The 8,162-nt window shown below is 35.5% G+C and overlaps 1 pseudogene; it reads left to right on the top strand.

The window, feature by feature from the left end:
- The first annotated feature begins 589 nt into the window (after positions 1–589).
- Positions 590–1,931, top strand: LOC140845930 (olfactory receptor 2T8-like; annotated as a pseudogene).
- The last annotated feature ends 6,231 nt before the right edge of the window (positions 1,932–8,162 follow it).

The following is an 8,162-nucleotide window of genomic DNA, read 5'->3' as shown; positions in this document are numbered from 1 at the left end:
TAGTTACGTTTTCATCTGCAGACTCAGTCCTGTCAGTTCCTAGACCAGAGGAAACAAACTATCTTGTTTGGAAAGGAAATAATGCCTCCTAAAATTACTCAACATCAGGAAAAATTATGTGATTGGGCTAAGTTTCAATAAGTTTTCAAATGTTACACAGGTATAACTCCATTACCAAGTACTTAGCTTTTACATAGTTAAATGCATCAATTTAATTCAGCTTCCAAGAATATTACTGTGTATGATACAAGGCTAGAACAAATATTTTATAAATTAGGTAGTTAATATCTTGTCCATTTGTGTTGCTATCATAGAGCATAATGATACACGTACAAAGCAAATTGGAATTATGAAGAATTCTCATTCATTGTGTCAATTAAACAAACTAAACTGAGAAGTACTTAAAATTAAAACCTTGAAAACAAGAAAATACTGAAGTCAATTTTATGCCCTAGTTAAAAGATTTTTCAAATGGCAGATCAAGTATTTGAAATAAGTTTTGTTATTTTCAGTTATTTTCATGAAAAATGTCATTGAAATGGAGCACTGTGACTGATGAAAACTCATCTATTTCACTGTTTTCGGTGTCAATCCTGTTGAAATCATGGAAAGTGGGAACACCATCTCAGAGTTCATTCTCCTAGGACTCTTTAATCACTCAGGAGCCCACCCGTTCTCTTTGTGATGGCTCTGACAGTTGCCTTCCCCTCCCTCGTGGGCAACGCCCTCATGATCCTGGTGGTTCACTGGGACCCCCGTCTGCACACGCCCATGTACCTCCTGCTGAGCCAGCTCTCCCTCACGGACCGGGTGCTGGTCTGCACTACTGTGCCCAAGATGGCTGCTCACTATGTGACAGGGAGAAAGTCCATCTCCCCCACTGGCTGTGGGGTGTAGATCTTCTTCCTCACATTGGGTGGAGGTTGGCGCTTCCTCTTGGCGGCCATGTCCTATGACTGCTATGTGGCTATTTTCTACTCCCTGAGATACCCCATCCTCATGAACTGACAACTATGCCTGCTAATGACCTGGGGGTCCTGGTTCCTGGGAGCAGCTGATGGGTTCATGCAGGCTGCTGCCACCCTGGGCTTCCTGTTTTGCAGGTCTCATGAGATTGACCATTTCTTCGGTGATGTGCTCATTCTGGTGCATTTGGCTTGTGCTGACGTGTACACCTGCTGTGTGTTAATGCTCCTGGTCCCACTTTCCTTCATCCAGATTTCTTGTAGTCTCATCCTGGCTGCTCTTCTCCGGATGCGTTCTACAGAAGCCTACATAAAGGCTTTTGCCACCTGATTCTCCCATTTGACTGTGGTGGGACTGTTTTAAGGAGCAGGTATTTTTACTTACATGAGATCCAAGTCCTACAGGTCAGCTAACCATGAAAAGGTTGTGTCAGCATTTTATACTATCTTAACCCCTGTGTTGTACCTCCTCTTCTACAGTCTGAGGAAAAATGAGGTCAAGGGAGCCCTGACAAGGTTTATGAGCCAGTGTCCCACCTTAAATAAGATTCCTAGAGAGAAGTTATATATGCATTATTATCTATAATGTTTATTTCTCTTTTTCTTTGAAATACAGATGGACCTCCATAAATTGGGATTGTCTATTACATTGTCATCAATAATAAATTGTGGATGTTAAAAGTCTGTTGATCACTAATCCTTATTACAGTGTTTCTACACCACATCTCACAAATTTATTCAATGAATAAATTTGGCTACTTTTGCCTAGCTGTCTGTCTTATGCTCTTACTGAATGGTTCTACTGGAGCTATGCTTTTGATATATGCTTAAATTATTACCAAAATTTTGTTTCTAAAAGAAATTCAGAAGGCATGTGTTGCCACAAATTAGATATTTTATTGTGCCACCATCTTTATATCAGTGATTATCAAACTAATGTTCCTTTCTACCTATAATAACTTCCTCTCTGATATACTCCATTGTTTATGAAATACTATAAACAAAGAAATCATATTATTATATATATAACAAGTATTATATGGAGTTTACCTTGGGACTTCCTGAACTACAAATAAATTTTGAAATTTATGGTGGGGTGTAACTTCCATCCATGGAAGAGAAAGCATGGACTAGAATCATCTACTCCCTATTATTTCCATGAAACATCTTTTTCCATCCCTTCACTTTTAATTTGTGCACGTCTTTGGGTCTGAAATGAATCTCCTGTAGGCAGCATATATATTGGTCTTGTTCCTTTATCTATTCTGCCACTTGTGTCTTTTGATTGGTGCATTCAGTCCATTTACATTTATTGTAATTATTGGTAGGTATATATTATCAACAGTTTATTAACTGTTTTCTGTTTGTTTTGTGGTTTGTCTCTATCACTTTCTTCCTCTCTTCTTGATGGTTTTCTTTAGTGTTGTGTGTATGGATTTCCCTTTGTTACTTTTTTGTGTGTCTGTTACAGGCTTTAGGTTTGTGGTTATCATAAGGTTCAAGGACAGCTTCTGAAGTACATAACAGCCTATATTAAGTGGATGATTGCTTTATTGCAAACACAATCTTCAAGTGCTTTTGTCTTCTTTTTCCTCCTCTGCACTTTATGTATTAGATGTCATAATTTGAATTTTTTTGTGTATCCTTTGAGCCATCTTATGTAGTTAACTTTACTACCTTTGTTTTGTTTTAATTTTGTATATGCTTAGTAATTAAACTGGTCTACTATCTTTAATGTGCATTTGTTTTCACTAGTGAAAGCTCTTCAGGTTAAGGAACATTTCTGTCTACAGCAGTCCTTTTAATGTGTTCTGTAATTCTAGTTCAGTGATACATTCTTTAGGCCTCATTTACCTGGGAAACGTTTAATCTCTGCTTCAAATTTGAATGAAAATCTTGCTGGGGTGAGATTCTTGGTCGGAGGTCCTTCTGTTTCCGTACATCAAATTATTCATGCCGCTCCCTCTGGCCTATAAATTCTCTGCTGAGAAGTCTGATAGTTTCATGGGGTTTCCATTATAAGTAATCTTTGTTCTCTCTCTGGCTGCTTTCAATCCTCTCTCCTTATCCTTAATCTTCACCATTTTAATTATTGCATGTCTTGGTGGTGTCCTCCTGGGTTTCCTTTGTTAGAGGGTCTCTTGCCTTCCATGACCTGAGTGTTTATTTTCTTCGCCAAAGAAAACTTTCCCAGAAGTTTTCAACAGTTATTTCCTCAAAAAGTGTTTCTAACCCTTTGTCTCTATCTTGTCCTTCTGGTATCATTATTACACAAATATCGATTCATTTGGAATTATCATACAACTCTCTTATCGTTCTTTCTTTCCTAGAGATCCATTTTTCTCTCTGTTTCTCAGTTTCATGTGTCCTTGGTCAAGGAGATAGATGACAATTCCACAACTAACATTATAATCAATGATAAAAAGATCAAATAATTTCCTCCAAGATCAGGAACAAGGCATGTGTGCCCACTTTCTCCAGTTCTTTTCAGTCATTTGTTGAAAATCTTAACTAAAGCAATAAACAAATAAATAAAACATGTGAAATATATCCAAATTGGAAATGAAGAATTAAATTTTCTTTGTTTGCAAATGACATGATCTTTTATATAAAAAAATCCCAAGAATTCCATAAAAAACTGTTAGAAATAACAATGTAAATTTCTATGACATACAATTAATATACACATTCCGTTGTTTCTAAACAGAAAGCTGACCTATATGAAAATAAATAAAACAATCCCATATATAGCACCTTCAAAAACAAAATATTCAGATAGAAATTCCAATGAGATTAAAGATCTGTGCTCTGAGTTATAAAACATTGGTTAAAGAAATTGAATAAAATACAAATAAGTGAAAATATGTATCATATGTATGGAATGGAAATAGTAATATTGACATAGTGACAAAATTATCCAGAGCTGTTTATAGATTAAATGCAGTCTTTATCAACATTTTAAAGGCATTTTTCACAGAAATACAAAATAATTTTGAAAGTCATATAGAAGCATAGAAATACCCTTGTAGCCAATGAAATTCTTAAAAAGAAGAACAAAATTGGAGACTTCACAGTTTGTGATTTCAAACTACATTACAAAGATATTGTAATTAAAACAATATGGAACAAGCATGAAAGCAGACTCCTAGACCAATGGAACCAAATCAACATTCCAGAAATAAAACTCATGCATGTATATTGAAGTAACTAACATATGACAAAGGAGTCATATGACCTAACAATCTGTTTTGAAAAGACAGCTCCATGCCTATGTTCATTGCAGTATTAGTCACAAAAGTCAAAAGAAAACATAAAGACTACCTGTGTCCATTGAAAGATGAATGAATAAAGGTAATACAATATAGGAGATTCTTCTATTTGCATCAAAATAGATGAACCTTAAAGACATTATTTTAAGTGAAATGAGTTAGATAAAGATGAATACTGTATAGTATTACTTATAAGTGGAATCTATGTAAGCCAAGTTATAGAAACAGAGAGAGTGGTGGTTCTCAGTAGCTGGGGTTTTGGAATATATAGCAGAAGTTAATCAAAGGGATCAAATTTCCAATTTTAATAAGAATAAGTTCTGGGTATTTATCATAAGCAGCCTGACTAGAGGTACCAATATTGTGTTATATATTTGAAAGGTGCTGAGACTGTAAATCTTAAATGTTACCACAGATGCACATGCATATTAGGTAATTTTGTGAGGTGATGCATGTATGATTTAACATCATTGTGGTATTCATTTTGCAATATATAAATGTACCAAATCATCACATAATGCACCTTAAACTCAATGTTGTACATCAATTATGTCTCAATAAAACTAGAAAAATATACTAAATATATTAATGCAGTTATGTAAAGCAACATTAATGTTGTGTGTAATTCTTATATCTGCTTTAATATCTGTTCACAACAGTCATTTATAATTGGTAACATAAAATAACAATGAGAAATTCAGCCATAAAATTACACATGGGAAAATTTAAAGGATACAAATTATAAGTAATCCCTTAAGGCTTTTATGTCTGTGTTATCAACTAACAGTCACATTTAGGAGGAAATAGAAATAATGACAAAATAAAAATATTTGAAGATATTATGCTTGCTGATGCCAATATTCACTAACTGTTTAAGTGAGGTGATAGACAAGGTAGGGTGGTACTCAAGTTAATCAAAGTTTTAGATATCTAGCACACAATACAGTACTTTTCAATTACATAGTTATTGTTTTGATGCATTATCATTTTACTTCACATAGCTGCATACCTTGAAAAGGAAAAGTTTTCTACTTTTCCACAAAGTCTTGGAAATCCTGATCTAAGTAACATGTGTAGTCTGTATTGAAGAGATTTTTAGCACAAAGTTTACATAATTTCATGTGAAAAGTAATAAGTGCTATAAAATGTATGCAGAATCCTGGATAAATAAGTTATGTCATACAATGTGGTAGACAAAAAGAAAGTAACACAACTTAATTTTTTAAGCGCAACAGTTTAGATGAAGGGCATTTGTTTATTGACAAGGGAACCAATTAAATACAGTAGAGCTCAGACTGTCAGATGACATTACCATAAGTTCATACCTGAGATTTTACTTTAGAGAGTGTTAACAGAAAATCCTGGGAAATTTAATAACTTCCTAATCTCTGTGGTGAAAAAAATGCCATCATTGGATTGCTGTATTACCAAAAGAAGGAATAACTTTATAAATCTTTATTTGTCTCCAGAGAAAATATCTCTTGGGTACACACCTGAGGTTGACTATCTGCTTAGTATCCCTTTCTTCTGAGAAACTGAATAGATTGTACCTCAGAGACCACATAAGGGCACGTTAATGTTCTTCATGCTTCCTTGTTTACCTCTTTCAACCCCATATCCTTTGGTTAAATCATTATGACCAACCATGAATTCATCATGCACATGCTTCATCATTGCTGCTGGAGATGAAAGTGGTGGATCAATTAAGCCCACTTTGTTTGTGAGAAGAAACAGTAATGACAGCAGTGAAAAAATACCCAAATAAAAAAATTAATTTAGGTAAGTTATTTCAAGTTTTTTACAAAAGCCCCTTTGCTGGCAGCCTATGATACATAGAATGGCTACATGGGCATCTTTTAGTATTTTTTTTTCTTTTTTTTAAATTTTATTTTGGGATCATTAATCTACAGTTACATGAAGGACATTATGTTTACTCATCTCCCCCCTGCACCAAGTCCCCTCCATATCCAGGTTCACAGTCACTGTCCATCAACATAGTACGATGCTGTAAAATCACTACTTCTCCTCTCTGTGTTGCACTGCCCACCCCGTGCCCCGCCCCCACACTATGCATGCAAATCGTAATGCCCCCTTTCTTTTTTTCCCACCCTTAGTCCTCCCTTCCCACCCATCCTCCCCAGTCCCTTTCCCTTGGGTAACTATTAGTCCATTCTTGGGTTTTGTGCTTCTGCTGCTGTTTTGTTCCTTAAGTTTTCTTTTGTTCTTCTACACCACATATGAGTGAAATCGTTTGGTACTTGTCTTTCTCCACCTGGATTATTTCACTCAGCATAATACCCTCTAGCTTCATCCATGTTGTTGCGAAAGGTAGGATTTGATTTTTTCTTATGGCTGAGGAATATTCCATTGTGTATTTGTACCACATCTTCTTTATCCATTCATATACTGATGGACATGTAGGTTACTTTCATATCTTCGCTATTGTAAATAGTACAGCAATAAATATAGGGGTGCATCTGTATTTTTCAAACAGGACTGCAGTATTCTTGGGGTAAATTCCTAGAAGTGGAATTCCTGGGTCAAATGGTATTTCAATTTTGAGCATTTTGAGGAATCTCCATACTGCTTTCCACAATGGTTGAACTAATTTACATTCCCACCAGCAGTGTAGGAGGGTTCCCCTTCCTCTACAACCTCGCCAATATTTGTTGTTGTTTTTCTTTTGAATGGTAGCCATACTTACTGGTGTGAGATGATATCTCATTGTGGTTTTAATTTGCATTTCTCTGATGACAAGCGATGTGGAGCATCTTTTCTTGTGTCTGTTGCCCATCTGAATTTCTTCTATAGAGAACCGACTATTCAGCTCCTTTGCCCAGTTATTAATTGGGTTATTTGTGTGTTGTTTGTTGAGGTGTATGAGCTCTTTATATATTTTGGATGTCAATCCTTTATCAGATCTGTCATCTACAAATATATTGTTCATACTGTAGGAAACCTTTGTGTTCTATTGATGGTGACCTTTGCTGTAGAGAAGCTTTTCAGCTTGATATAGTCCCATTTGTTCATTTTTGCATTTGTTTCCCTTGCCCAGGGAGATAAGTTCAAGAAGAGGTCAGTCATGTTTATGTCTAAGAGATTTTTGCCTATGCTTTTGTCTACAAGTTTTATGGTTTCATGACTTACATTCAAGTCTTTGATCCATTTCGAATTTACTTTTGTGTATGGGGTTAGACAGTGACCCAGTCTCATTCTCTTACATGTAGCTGTCCAGTTTTGCCAGCCCCATCTTTTGAAGAGACTGTCATTTCCCCATTGTATGTCCATGGCTCCTTTATCATATATTAATTGACCATATATGTTTGGGTTAATGTCTGGAGTCTCTATTTTGTTCCACCGGTCTGTGGCTCTGTTCTTGTGCCAGTACCAAATTGTCTTGATTACTGTGGCTTTGTAGTAGAGCTTGAAGTTGGGAAGTGAGACCCCCTGCTTTATTCTTCATACTCAGGATTGCTTTAGCTATTTGGAGTATTTTGTTTTTCCATATGAATTTTTGAAATATTTGTTCCAGTTCATTAAAGAACGCTGTTGGTAGTTTGATAGGGATTGCATCGAATCTGTATATTGCTTTGGGCAAGATAGCCATTTTGACGATATTAATTCTTCCTAGCCAGGAGCATGGGATGAGTTTCCATTTGTTAGAAACCTCTTTAATATCTCTTAAGAGAGTCTTATAGTTTTTAGGGTATAGGTCTTTCACTTCCTTGGTTAGGTTTATTCCTAGGTATTTTAGTCTTTTTGATGCTATTGTGAATAGAATTGTCATCCTGATTTCTCTTTCGATTAGTTTATTGTTAGTGTATAGGAAAGCTACAGATTTCTGTGTGTTAATTTTGTATCCTGCAACTTTGCTGAATTCTGATATTAGCTCTAGTATATTTGGAGTGGAGCCTTTAGGGATTTTTGA

This window comes from Manis javanica, chromosome 14, assembly GCF_040802235.1.
Source record: "Manis javanica isolate MJ-LG chromosome 14, MJ_LKY, whole genome shotgun sequence".
Lineage (NCBI taxonomy): Eukaryota > Metazoa > Chordata > Mammalia > Pholidota > Manidae > Manis > Manis javanica.
The sequence above is the reverse complement of the archived record's forward strand: the minus strand, read 5'-3'. Positions and strand labels throughout refer to the sequence as shown.